Below are 15,233 nucleotides of genomic sequence, written 5' to 3'. Positions count from 1 at the left end.
AAAGTATGAAGTTGGTAAAGGCATGCAATAACTTTTGAGATATTTTTTTAAGAAAATAAAAAGAAAACTTTCTTCACAATACACACACCTCCACATTCAGATATATTTATATTAAAACTCAGGTTGAAATGTTAGGGATATTTTAGGACCTGTCCTGTGAAGAGCTAATGGCTTTTCCTCATTGATTTTAACACGATGAGACATGTTCTATTCTGACATTGGAAAGAGTCAGAATTTTATTTAAATTGCATGTCTTCATTATTCATCTGCAGTGAAGACCATATACTAAAATGCAGCAGGAAGAAGGCAAGATTTTCTGCAATTTTCATAGTAACATGCTATATGTGTAATATTTTTGCAAGCTCACTCTGCCTCAATATATTCAGTCATCTATCTGCAAATTCTTGGAGTGTATTTTGCTTCATGTGTGTCATATCCTGAATTGTGTTTTCAAATATTACACATAAGAGTGTAATTTGGTGCTTGAATTTGTGAGCCCCAGTTTGTAACCGAAGGAACAGTACCAGAAGGCAGAGATATAATGGATTTGTCTGGTATATTACAGGAAGGCTTAGTGCGTTAAGATGATTGATAGTGGAACTTAATAATTTGAACATGCACTCCTCCTCTGAAAAAAGTGAAGTAATACTTTATTTTTTTCTGTTTCTGATGTCTATGGCAAATTCCTGTGCTGGATTTCCAAAATTATTTATTTTCAAACTACCAGTTTCAAACTGGTAGTTCTGGAAAACTAGACCATTTTTTGATTTGTTAGTAAGTTGGTTGGTGGTTTTTTGGTAGTCTGCTTTTTTTTTTTTTCTTTTAATTACCACACCTCCTTCCCAAATTTTATCTCAGGTATACCTCATCCTGCAACCCCTCTTCCTCTAACTGGCAATTAGTGATTAGTCCCTGACATTGCCTTGCTCAGATGTAGCTAATAGGAGTTTATTAAGATGTTCTGCGATGATGGATAAACTGAAACAAGAGATCTTATAGCTCCTATGATCTTAGGTGTGATGGTTATACGGGGTTGATGCATGAGATGTCATCATTGCATTGACTTTATCAATTGAAATTAATTGGTGAGTAGAATTTAGCCTTCTTTTCTTAGCCGTCCATGAAATTATTTTGTAGCAGATAAAGATTATTTTTGACATAAATTATTCTTAAGCTCATTATAAGATTTTCTTCATTCTTACTCTGTGACAAAACGTAAGGACATTAGAAGTTTTCAGCACTGTCCCAGCTAGCTTCCCCATTCAAATGACAAATCATATAAATTTGTCAATTGATAATATATTGCTAATAAATACTATGATGCATATAAATGCATTCACATTACACATTTCAACTCAAAAAGTTCTAAATTACTCTGTGCTTTATCCTTATCTCATATTTACTAATGTAGTTAAGAAAGAGCCATTGGCTATTATATTGAAATAACAAATGTTACATCAATAAAAATGTCGTGTAAGTGTAGATCTTTCATTTATAGTGATAAAGTAAAGCTTTTAAACTTACTACTATTTTCTCTGCTGAAACATATTATAAATCAATTTTCATCAGATCAAAAAATACAGTAGGTGACAAAGACTAAATTCAAAATGTTAACATTTGTTTGAGTTAGTTCCTCAAGTTGCATGAAAGTTGTGTCCTGAAAGAGTTTGATGAATCATAAGATTCATGTTTCAATATGTGTGTTCACCTTTCAAAGTATCTGGCACATCTATTATTTTTTATATCACTTCACATTACTACTAAATACTGAGCAGCAATTTTATATTTTTATAAAATGAGCAACTACTATAATATCCAGGAACATTATGTTTAGATAATGCACTGCATCCAAGACATCTACAACGAGTAAATTTATTTCACAGTTATTTGTACCTTTTAGTGCCTGAAAATACATTAGAAGTTGTAGGAATGTGTTATTGATACATAGCCAATCTAATTGGATATGTGTTGCTTACCAGGCCCTCTTGCTGAAGTAACTGACATTTACAAATGACAGTTTGGCTTCATATAGCCTAACTTATAGTTGGGATTATAAGAGGCAAACAAAACTATCATATTATTTTAGTGTCAAAATTGAGTATCAGTTGTCACCAAAAGACCTAGGAAATCCATTACTTACAAAATTAAGAGAGTCCATGCTTCACTAGCCATATTCTTTACCAAGAGTATTTTTTCCTCAAAAATGCATATGAAATTCCTGTGTTATTTCTAAATTTCTACAGCATGGACAATCTTTTTCTTGCTTTACGATTTTCACAATTACATCAGGGGCCCTTAAATCCTCTGAAATGTGAATCATATTACAGTGTGTCACATCATGTATTTGAAAATGAATGCAATCAGACTGATGTGACACAAGATGACACGATACATAAGGTTAGAAATGCGGAGATTTTAAGGGTTTTTACATTATTCCTTTCAACAAAGCATACCTGAAATTATTATAATATTAATAATTATAATATGTATTATTACTACTTAAAATAATTATAAGTAATTAAATTACTTTTCAATAAGATGAACACCTTAAGATTTTAAGTAGTGTTTACAGCATATTCTGTACTTGAAAATTTGTAATACTGGCAAAAAAATGCCAATGGTTGTAATATTTAGTATGTAATATTTTTCTAATTAAATTATCAATATTATTTAACTGATAAAAAATAATTTTTGCTACCATTTGAAATTCAGTATGCTACTTAATCCTATAAACATGGTCTTTGTTTTTGCATGTAACAATGAAGATTTTGATTGGAAGAAGAATGGCTGTTTTCCCTCTCCTTCCTTGAAGCACCAGAGATATCTCCTCTCACAGACAGTGCCAACATATTAGCAAGACCATAGTTTGATAATTCTTAAATCTAGGGGAAAATAAAACAAACCACAAAATATAAAACTCAAAACAGCTACAAATTGATGGCACCTGCAGAATTATACAAAGTGGGAAAAAAGATACACCCACCAGCATGAAGACAAGTAGCTCCCTTACATTGTACTCATCAGTACTTAATTTTCAATGAAAACAGCCTAAGTCTGTAAAGATAAACAGCCTGAGTCATAACAGATACAGGAACATGGGTATCCCTGTCTTTGTCAGGCTTTAAGAAAGAAATAATTTGCTGTTGTAACCTACTCTTTAATGAGACAGTTTACCACATATTTTAGTTTTGTTCATTACTCTCCTAGTAAACTTTCATGCCACTGTCATACCTGTAATATTAGGCTTACTAATTTATTAAAAAAAAAAAACCCTTATGTGCATTTTCGTCAGAGAAATATCTTGTCTGTGGATTCCATTTGTTCCTCTCCACCTACCTTTCCCTTTTTCTCTGTTTCCCTACCTAGGAAATTGCAGAATAGTTTGTTTTCCTGCTGAGTTACACTTAATGTCCTAGCAGCAGCTGCCTGAGAGGAAACTCAGAACCACCTACTGGAGAGGAGTCTGTCACAGAGCAAGTCATCAAAAGCAGCCTCATTTGCTTTACTCATACACTCAGAGTCTCTTGACAATAATGTCTTGGTTGGTAAATTGCTTTTCCTTGTGAAATGTGTAGCCAACTCTTCTGCTTATATTGCAGTTTAGCCCTTGTGATTTTGGAGCATAATTGGGCTTTCTGTACTCAAATTGCAGGGGGTTTTGAGCAGTCCTATTAACAAGCATTAGATCACTCATGTGAGAAGGTGATAATGTGAAAAAGAGTTTTCTTATTTTTGCCTTTTATTGGAATATTATTATGTCTCAACATGGCAGAACATATTTTTACATGAAGTTTCTAATGCTTAATGGTAATGCACATTTATAGTTAATGTCAACTTAATTAGTTTCAGACATGAAAAAAATAAACAGAAAACAGTTTTCTTCTGGCTTGTTCTGAAACTGTGCCCTCCCACTGAGACAAAAAGAGAAAGTTTCCTGCTGACCACCTGAAATAACCATGCAAAATAGCTGGAAGAAATTTGTACTTGAGCAGTAAAGGAGCAGCTAAATTTCCATCTTGATAGTGATATCTGAGCTTCAGGTCTAGCCTATCTTACCAAAGATAGAAATTCAAAGCTAGGTTTCTGGAGACGACACAGAAGAGGAATATTATGTAGTATGAATATATTACTTGACGCACAGATGAATGAAATGAAGTGTTGAATGAGACACTTAGGCCATTGCCTAAGTAAATTTATTTTAAATTTGATATAGCAAAAATATAAGTCTACACTGATTTCCTACCATACATCTGACTTTGTGTATCAGAAAACACATTTTACGTATTTTAATGTGTAAAAGTTGGGCATAAATATTATTTTCAAAGGCAAAAGACATGCAAACCAAGATAAACATAGTCAGTACATGTACCATAAAGAAATGTTTGCTATTCAAATATGGTTATATTGAAAAATCTATTAACCTATCTGTAGATGTCTTAGTTTACATGGAGATCAAGTAACTATTAGAAATAGAAAGTGGAAATAGTCTAAAAACATTCTTATGTTCTCTTTAATGTTACTTGTAGTGAATGTTACACTGGTATTTAGTAGAGAATTTTGATTTAAAAAGTAGCAGGTAATAAGAAATAGAGGTACCAAGATAAAAAAATCTGGCACAAAAAATAAATCAGGAAAGAAAGGGACTGGTTTTTTATACACTTTGAAAACAAAAGTATGTTTCAAATGAAAATGAATACATTTCCACTAATTACCACCAATGGTCCTGAAAGAAGTGTGTAGAGTTTAGTATGTTGTAACTCACTCTAAAAGAGGTTTAACTCCTGACTTCACAGTACCTGTACTTTATTCAATACCAGAAATATTTTCTTCACAAAGAAAAATTATATGTTTGTGTATGCTTGTGTATGTATATTTAAAATTAAGTAGAGAGAATGATGAATACTCTATTATGGTTTTTTATTACTTACTTATTTGTTTGTTAGGGTAAAGAAATTTAATTTGTTTTAATTTTGTTAGGGTAAAGGTTTAAGAAGGTAAATTCATGAACAGATTATTATGCAAGAGACTTTTTCAAGTGTAAGCAACCCCCTTAACAGAAATATGAGGTTTACCAGACACAAAGATCTTTATTCTTAGATAGGTGCTGGTACCTAGTGGCTTGAAAGCTATTTAGAATTAAAATTTATTTTCCCCTGTCAAAACTTTTGCTGTGGGCTGATCCCAAAGAATGTCTCTGTGTTGCCTGTGCACAAACCTTCTATTACCACATAATACATCTCTGTAAGTATGTTAATTTGTGAACAAGGTGAGGATTAACCAACATTTTTAATTTCAAAATTTTGTAGACCAAAGACCACCTTGAAAACTTCTTTGTGGATGACATAAAAAATAGGAATCTAATGAGATTATTAAAATGTTTACTATCTATCCTTAAACCCTATGCTGTGGAAGTGGAGCCTCTAGTTTCCTATCTTACATCTATGATTGCAGAGAATCTTCCACATATCCTTTCCTTGTGGGCGTACTCTACTTTGCACACTATGGAACAAACCAGCTAAGATGACATAGCACTAGCATTGTAACAGGAAAAATGTAATCTTTCAATTGAGTTCCACCTCATTTCCAATCACAGACTGAAGTCACAATAAATTTTAGGTGGTTGTGCAAGGAGCAGGGAGTTGGACTCACTCAATGATCCCTATGGGTTGTTTCCAACTCAAATTATTTTCTGATTCTATAAGAAAAATCATACTTCAAGAGAAAAAAATTTCCATGAGATAGATCTGGCTGCAGTTTCATACATTCTTTAGACCTCATTATAGTTAGCTGACATTGACAGAAAGTTCATCATTGTCTTTAGGAGACAAGAACAGACAGTAATAAAAGATCAAAATATGATACTTTCAAATAGACACACAGACTCGAAACAAATAGATTTTTATAACCATGGAAAATTCAGTAACTTACGTAAGTGTTGACAGCAGAATATGGTGTAACTTAGTACCTAAATATCTATGATGCAGCAAGGTGAAACTTGTCTGCAGCCTTCCAAATTAATTACTCTTAAACCTTTGTTTATTCATATTTTCTTTGGTAATTTGTGCTTTCCTTTCAGAGTAATTTTTAGCTTGCTTCTTCATTGTTTCAGGCAAGGAGCAAGACTCTGAGATTTAACCTAAAAAAAAAAAAAAAAAAAAAGGGAACATCTATGCTGCATATACCTACACAGATTAATCAGTTAGACTGACAACTCTATTGGAAAATCAATACAGAGAAAATAAGAAAAAAATTCAAAGGTTGTCAAGCAAATGGTTTGTGGAGGCAGAAACTTCAGAAAAATGGACCAATTTATGACTGCCAGCCTATCTGACTGAAGTACAGTATGATCAATTACAAGTAGATCTACGCATCTTTCTTGATCAGCCATTAATTTCTTCCCATTCTGTGCTCTGCATATTTTAAAATTTTCAAACAAATAATGATAAGTAATGATCACAGGTCAAAGTAAAAATTAGGTCCATATGCAGCCCTTTCAGATCCTGAAAGTCAAGCACATCTATCACTAAAGAAATTAATATCTATAATAAATAGTCCATCTAATAATTTCATATGGTTTGGATCTTGATGGGCTGGAGAACTGGGCAGAGAGCTAACATAAACTTCAGCAATGGGAAATTATTTTAATACTCTGAATAAAAAGAAAGTAAAGTGATTTTACCATCATCGACACAAACTATTCCATATGTTGTAGTAATTTTGAAAGACATTAATAATATTTAAGTAACATAAAATACACAAAGCAATGTCTATTATATTGCAGTCTTAAATTAAAAAGAGACCTGATTAAAATAGATAGATGTCACATTCAATATTTAGAATTTTATTTCAAAAATACCTTCTGAATTTTCATCACAGAGGTGCAGTAGTTTGTCAAGTTTACTTGACGATACCTGAACTTTGTAGATGACAAAACTAAAACAAAATTATCTCCTGTAATGTCTGATATTGATATGTGCAAGAAGTGAAAAATCTGTTAAAAATCCAAGCTATCATTTATTGAGATATTTTCAGTACTAAAAAATGAAATAATTAATGAAACCAGACACAAATCAAAAACCAACAACTGACATCAGTCTTGATAAAAAAATGTGACCTTTGGTATTCTTGCTATTATTTTTGTCATACTGAAACATAGTAAAGAAGATTTAAAGAGATCTATTGAATTGTCAATATTCATTAACATAATTAATCACAAAAGTGCATTTTCCATATTTGTTTGCCAGGCAAGAATTAATAGCAGCTGACTAATGTTAAGTATTCACTAAAAAGATATCTTTTAGTATTGAATTTAGAAATCTAACTTTGGATCAAGCATTTCTTGAAAAGAAAATAAGAGAGTAAGTTGTGATATTTGATAGGTCACAAAAAAAAATCTTACCAAAAACAACTAACAACCCATCAGATTTTCAGTTGTTGATTAACAATATTTGCACCATGCAATTACAAGAAAGTTTGCTCTGCCAAGGAAATAAGAATGTTCATAATCATGGTGTGTGCTTTACCTTTTCTTCAGATAATTACCTCCAAGCACATATGTTGATGACATATTAGATCTTCTTAGTTGTATACCTGATAATAGACTGAAGTGACGAGTGTTCAGTCTCAAATTATTTCCACTGTGATTTGGAAAAATCCAATGAAGACATTCAGAAAAATAAAAAAAAACCAACCATAAACCAAAACCAACTAGATGTTTAGTATCTTAAATCCTGAAAGAGAGTTTTGTTTTGTTTTCGGTTGATCACTTCCAAGTTATGCAATAAAAAAATGTATCTCAAGATAATCTTCCAATCTTATGACTGATCAATTTTTTTCTTTGAACAAACTCTATGGTTCATGCTGTAGTCACTCCAGAAAACAGTAACAACAACAAAAAAAAATGCCACTAGCTTTGAAGTAGGACACTTTTTCATTTCTTTGAAGGTGATTTGTACATACATAAATCAAAGTCTAAATAGGGGTTCTTGACATTTTTTCTCTCTGCAATAGAACAAGGTTGTGTAATTTCATTACTTGCCTCTTCAGAGTCTTGCTCTTAGTTAAATAAATGAAGCTTTTAGGAATCAACATAGCACTATCTTACAAATAGTATACCTCACATTGTTTGACTATACCTTATACCCTATTACTACTGGTCCAATTCCCAAAGTATCTGTTACAAATTTCATGTTTTTAAATCTGTAAGAAGAATTTCTTTCTTCACATAAATGTAAATGCTTTCTTTTCTAAATACTATCCTGTACATAATAAACCTGATATTGGTGCCACAAATTACTTAGCATCCGTCAGCATAGACATTTCTTTTATAACAAGTTACCTTCTGGTTTGTCTTAGTATGCCTACTCGTACTTATGCTTTCTCCTCCCTGAGGTTTAAAGAAGTTGAATATATGAATGCCACATTCATTATTTCTTTCCTCTTTGGGCACTACGTGGATGACTATGTTAAACCTCAATCCTTATGATGGAAAAGGGTTTTTTTTTTTTACTTTTCCTGTTGATGAAAAATAGTAGCTATATTCCCTGTTCCTTCTCTGTTTTCTTATCAAATAAAATATTTTTCTCTTATATGACTGTTTAATTACTAAAATAACTTTGATGAAAGACTGTCTATTTGAAAATGTAAGTTGTCCACATTTTCTTCTGTTTTACCAATTAAGTTAAGATATTCTAATAATATAAGTAACTCTTTCATTAGGCTATTTGGAAGGGTTAGCTCCAATAGTATTTTTTTTAATACTGTTAAAGACAATTAGATAAGCAATAAGTTATCACTTTTTTTTTTTTTTACCCATCATGATAATATTTTAGATATTTCAAAAGACCCAAAAACAAATAAACAAAAACAACAAATCATAACAAAACTTTTAAACTTTTAATTATTTGGATGTAGTAGCTTGTTTTTGTTATTTCATGCATTATTGAGGAATAGAGACTGCATTGTGTGAAAAAAGCAGTGAGTCTGTAATTGCTGTTATGCTCAGTTTCAATAAAATGTCATCTTTTGTCTAAGTAACAGAAAGTTTTACCTTGTACTAGGAAATACAGCTTAGTTATTCTTAAATCTCTTATCCTTTATTATTTTAATTTCATAAATTATTTTATTTAGAAAAGTTAATTGAAAATGGAAATGCCATATAGTCATCTCAATATTTGAGGAATAATATTACATCAGTAATTGATACTTAGTACTGTACATTTTTAGATTTTTTACATTTTTTAGATTTTTTACTTATGAAGAGCATAGGTACTACTGAGAGAGCAATTAAATAATTTTTAATTTTTAAGTTGTGCTGGTCATAATTGTACATTATTTATAATCCACTAAGGGGGAGGGGGGAAACAAAAATAAACCAGAAAAATGCTTACACATTTGTATTTCTGAATTAAGAAATACTTAAATCATATGTGTAAATGGTAGTATAAATTTTCCAGAGCAACAGCTATGGATGCAGCAAGAGACAAGAAAAACTTATGAAAATCAGATAGTAAATGTGCATTTTTCTTAAGCCAATAAAAAGTTTAAATTTGAATCAGTGGAAAAACAGACTTTGTGCAGAAGGGAGTACCACAGACTCAAACATTCATATCACCAATATGATCTGTTAACTTTCACAACACAGTGGGTATTAAAAAGACAGAAGAGTGAAAGAAACAAGTGCACAGACAGATGGAAGTCATTTGACTTAATGTACTATTGGAAAGATTTCAGAAGCTGTGAACAGGAATGAGGAGAGGAGAGGAGAGGAGAGGAGAGGAGAGGAGAGGAGAGGAGAGGAGAGGAGAGGAGAGGAGAGGAGAGGAGAGGAGAGGAGAGGAGAGGAGAGGAGAGGAGAGGAGAGGAGAGGAGAGGAGAGGAGAGGAGAGGAGAGGAGAGGAGAGGAGAGGAGAGGAGAGGAGAGGAGAGGAGAGGAGAGGAGAGGAGAGGAGAGGAGAGGAGAGGAGAGGAGAGGAGAGGAGAGGAGAGGAGAGGAGAGGAGAGGAGAGGAGAGCTTCTTGAAAATGTGTCTTCTAGGAAAGAGATGACATTGCAGAAACACATGGATCAGATCTGTCTTGATTTATTTTAAGTGTATGCAGATAATGTCTTATGTTGCTCTAAATAACTTCATATAGTGATATAAATATTGTTAATCTGTTAAAGCATGGACTTACAGAAAGATATTGAGGTTAGAGAAGGAAGGAAAAATACTACTCGGCTTATCCTGAGTACATCTTAAAATTAAATTTCTCTTCTTTAAAAATATAGAAAAAGGGATGGTCAAAATCAGTGGTTGCTGATTTCAGTATACTATGTCATTTGGAGTGTGGCAAGGACGAGATCTGTTCTCATGAATGTCAAAAGGATTTTGCAATTAACTTCACAGCATGATAAGGTTCTGGGTCTTTAAAAATAGAGTTATGGTATAACACACAACATTCTCAGTAGTTTTGATTTAATTTTTTTTTTATCACATTTTTTTTAATAAGAAAGACACAGACTAACACTTCAGGTATACATATTTTTTAAAAGCTAGGTATTTTAAAATATTTCATTCTCTACTTTTTCCCAACACCAATTCTTTTGCAATCTGTAGTCTGCTATTTTTCTTACTTTCATTTTTCTGACAGTTTCAGTTATAGTTCTAAAGAAACACAGCAAGACTGAGATTGAAAAATTTCTGTTATTTTATTGGGTAACTGTTTTATTCAAGCAGAAAAATAGAGAAGGCAAAAGTGTGCCTTAAATGTCAGCTGGAAATAAAGCATATTTGTTCTGCATGTATATCTGCCTTGAGAGAAGCAACATAAAAGGAGGAACCTTCAAGAAAAATATCACTTTTGATTAAAGTGATTATGCTATCTTGAATTTATGTAAATTGATAATCAAAATGTACACTTTATTAATACAATATGATACATTATAGATATATACAGTCTGAACATTTGATTTTACCTTAATATTTCAATAGTTATTCTAATAACTTAATAGCTTTCTAATATGCAGCATATTAACATATTTACTCTTTTTTATGTAGCTTAAAAATACTTTAACTATGATTCCAAGTCAATTAAGTATAAGAATGATTTTCAAAGAAACAAAAACTCTAGTTCAGTATTTGTTTAAAATATTTAGTAAACCTTTCAGTTATAAAAGGCAACCAGCTTAAACAAATTATTGTGCTACAGACACACAAAAAGGATAACCCAGAAAGACCATCTATTATGGGTCTTTTTTAAACACTGACATTGTTTCCACAATGATCATGAACTATATTGCCTCTAGACATCACTGCCCCAAATATAGGGAAGTCAGACCAAAGAAGTTTTCGCCAAGGTACATTTAAGCATATGGGTCATTATTTTGTAAAGATTAGCTTGATTATAAAAATATGTATTCTACTGCATCTGATAACACTGAAGAGAATTAACTGATTTATCTGAAAAAAAACTGAATAGTTAAGTGGGAAATGAAGCTGGAAAAAAATAATCCCAACCAACACAGCCCCCAAAATCCCCAAATCTTTTTACAAACTTTACCACATCCTCTAAGAAAAAGAATATATTACCCATTATTTAATAATTATCAAATCTATCTACTACTGAAACAGGGAAGATTGAAGAGTGACAACAAATCCATATCTACTATTTCCAGCAGTCAATTTAAAAATTTAAGCTACTGAACAACAGTAGTGCAGAGCAGATTGAAATGTAAGACAAAGTGTCTGAGTCCTTTTCTATCTGAAGGGCAAAGTCAAACCAGTTACTTTTTTTCAGGGCTTGAACCACAAAAATACTGTCCAGAAGGTAGGAAGTTCTACTACTCTCTTTTTCTAGGTGTGTGTGTGAGAGTGGTTTGGGGGATGGGGGTGTCTTCTTTTTCTTTCAAGAAAATGACAATGAACACTTTAAATAATATTCAGAGTATTCAGAGGGTACCCAGCATAGCCAGCTCTTTAGTTTGCAAGGTTAACTAGTAAGTTATAGATGAGTCCTTCATTAATAATTTCAGTCAGTGTACTGTTGGGAAATTCCCATTACTGTCAACATTCAGGCTTACTTTAGATGCTAAATCAGGTGAATTTATGCTACTCTGTGATTTTAAGAGGAGTTGTATGAGCACTAAGCTACCATATAACATGAATGAAACATTATGTTAGCCTCTAGAATACACATAAAATTTACCTCTTCTATTTGTATTAACCTATTTAACAGAATCCTCCTTAGGTGTCTTCTCTAACACATGGCACAATTACCAGGTCAAACCAGAACATTTCCCAAGCTTGATCCAAATCTCACTGAAGTCAATAGAAGTTTGACTTTACTGAATTAGGATAAAATTTAATATAGTTTACAAATCCACTAGTCTTGCCCAGATTCTCCAATTATTGCTGAAGTCAGTAATAATTTCTGACTTCTGTTCAGTCTAACCATCTATTTTTTAGTTAAAATCAGATGTTCATCATGACATTAAAAAATAAGCAAATGAGGTATTCCATTTTTTCCAATAAAATATTTTTCAAATATTTGCCAGAACAAGCATGATATGTAGAAAAAATTTACAAATTCAGGGAGAAAAATACAGGAAACGAGACTAGTTGGAATGTAATCTTTGTTATCATTAGTTGGAAAATATTCTGTGACAAATATTAAGGTTATCACAATATGAATTTTAGTACCATTATTTATAACAAGAGTAAAAACCAAGCGAAGTTTTAAATAAGGACATGAGTCTCAATATTAAATAATAAATATTAAATTTAACTCTATTTAATAAGTCCATTAGCTGAAAGCATTACACTACACCAAAAATTATTTCTTTACATACATTTTGTATTTCTTGAGCTATAAATAAGCCAGTCACCCTCTGAAGTGCATATTTCAAGTCAGATACATCTTGACAAAAAAGTGGTTCTCAATTTCATATTGATGATACTGGTTTTTGCCAGGTCATTGTTTCTTTTTTCTAGAAATTTTAATATAGAAAAAGCTGTTTCAAGGCAACTTAGCTAGAAAATTATTTGTATATTTTTTAATACTGAATATTTTACAAGTTTAGAAGTACAATGCAAACTTTCTCTAATATGAGAAAGGTATTTCAGCCAATCTGCAGATATGCATCTTTTGATATAAAACACTGGATTTATGCTACAAGATTCAGAAAGCTTAAAAGTTAGCGCTATGTGAGTTTGTAAAATAGTCTTCTTATATAGTTAATAGATGGACATCTGAAACAATGTCTTACTATAGGCTGTAAAGAACAGAACTAGCAAACTTAGTTATCTTTAATACAGCTGAATCCACAGGAGCTAAATTAGCCCAAACCTCTTCTTTTTCTTGAAAAAATTAAAAAAAAATAGCATGTAGAACACCAGTATTCTACCTAATACTCACAGGAAATTGCCTGCACTGCTCTACACCAGCTCAAATATCTTCCACAGCCTTACAGGTGGAGTGCTGACCATTGCCGTGGTACCGCCTGCAATTGACCTTCTATCAGCTGCAAGCAGATTTGAAAACCAGTGACCCACAGCACCTTTCAATGGTACCTGCATGCAGCACAGGGGCTGTGTAAGTATGATCTTAAGTACACTGCAACTTGACCCTCCGGCTTATGACTCACACTGTGCCTCAGATTGCTGCATGTTTTCTTGTAACATTCAGTGGTGAAGGCACAACAAACCTTTAAAAGCTCTCTCCACCTAGTGGTACAACTCTGACCTTAGAACTTCATGGTGTCTCAAGCAAGATGTCACGTGGGCAAGAGGAAGGATACGTTTGACTGTCACTTTAAAGGGATTATGATTTTGTTTTTAGCTCTTGCCTCTCCCACCATCCCAATTTTTGCACACTGATAATTCAGTGAAAGAGTGCCAGATTCAGCTGAAACTGTGGTGAGACATTGAAGCAGGGTAGCCAGAGAAGTTGCAGATGCCCCATTCTTGGAAGTGTTCAAAGTAAGGTTAAACAGGGGCTTTGAACAACTTGCTTTAGTAAAAGATATCCCTGCCCATTGCAGGAGGATTGGGACTAGATGATCTTTGAAGATCCAGTCTAACTCAAACCATACAATGATTCTGTTTCCATTGTGTCTAGACAGTGAGGCAGAGGTAATAGAAAATTTGCTTCAGAGACAATTAGAGATGTAGTCTTGTAAGACTGAAAGATTATTCTTCCCACATAGTCCTTTCTGTGAGCTTCCACCAGCAGTGACAAGACATTAGAGCCACCTCTTCAAAGGAATAGTAACATAGTCTCCCTCTCTGAATGAAAAGGAAGAAATAAGTGAGGAACATCATGTGAAAGGACGCAACACCAGAAAAAAAATCACAAAAACTCATTAAGTGATTGGGTAGGTCATCCAATTAAATAAAGACAACCTGCTCTGTATGCAAAACACAAAGGAGAGTATAAACCAGAGAAAGTGTGTGGGAGGATATCAGGAATTTAGACAGATGTGCTCCTGAGTGTGACAGTCTTAAGTGGCACTTTCCCAGTAATGATGGTCACAACTTCGTCAGAGTCTCAGACCTGCTGAATGGCTTGTGTGTCTGAATGGCTTCAAGAAGAAAATAGATGATAGACAGGATACATGAAAATTGCTGTCCCATCATAATCTTAAAATAGCAATGTATAAATAATTAATAAATTAACCAGAAGTTAGCATTAAGCTTTGCATACTCTGATGTTTAGGTACAAGTATGGATAATTTCATTAAATGCGCACTCAGATACTTTCTTAGGAAAGATAATTTTGTGACTAGGATCCTATTTAACTACCTCTCAACAATTCAAAGGAAAATTAGAGAATTTGACTCTGTATTATTTTTAACACTGACAGTCATTCTAATAACTTTCCAAATAAAATAAAAATTGCATTCTGGATTTCTTGCATGCCATCTATTTGCAAAATTAATGACATTAGCTTTTCCACCACAGGCTAGCATGTGCCTTTTGTCACAATGAATTTATCTTTCTACGACTGAAAGCTTATTAAAAGTATTCACATTCTATATTTTCAGAAATAAAAGTTTGATGAAATATCAACCTGACATGAATATAACCCATGTTAATTGTTTAATATTTAGGATATAATTTTTTTTTTTAAAGTAGCAAAAATCCAGAAAAAGAGCAAAGATCCCTCATGGTATCCAATGCATTTATCTAAATTAACTATAAAGAAATTTTTACATATATTGATTCTATATCTTGTGAAGATTAGATATGGTGACTT

Source organism: Lonchura striata, chromosome 1 (genome assembly GCF_050655825.1).
Source record: "Lonchura striata isolate lonStrDom1 chromosome 1, ASM5065582v1, whole genome shotgun sequence".
Taxonomy (NCBI): Eukaryota; Metazoa; Chordata; class Aves; order Passeriformes; family Estrildidae; genus Lonchura; species Lonchura striata.
The sequence above is the reverse complement of the archived record's forward strand: the minus strand, read 5'-3'. Positions refer to the sequence as shown.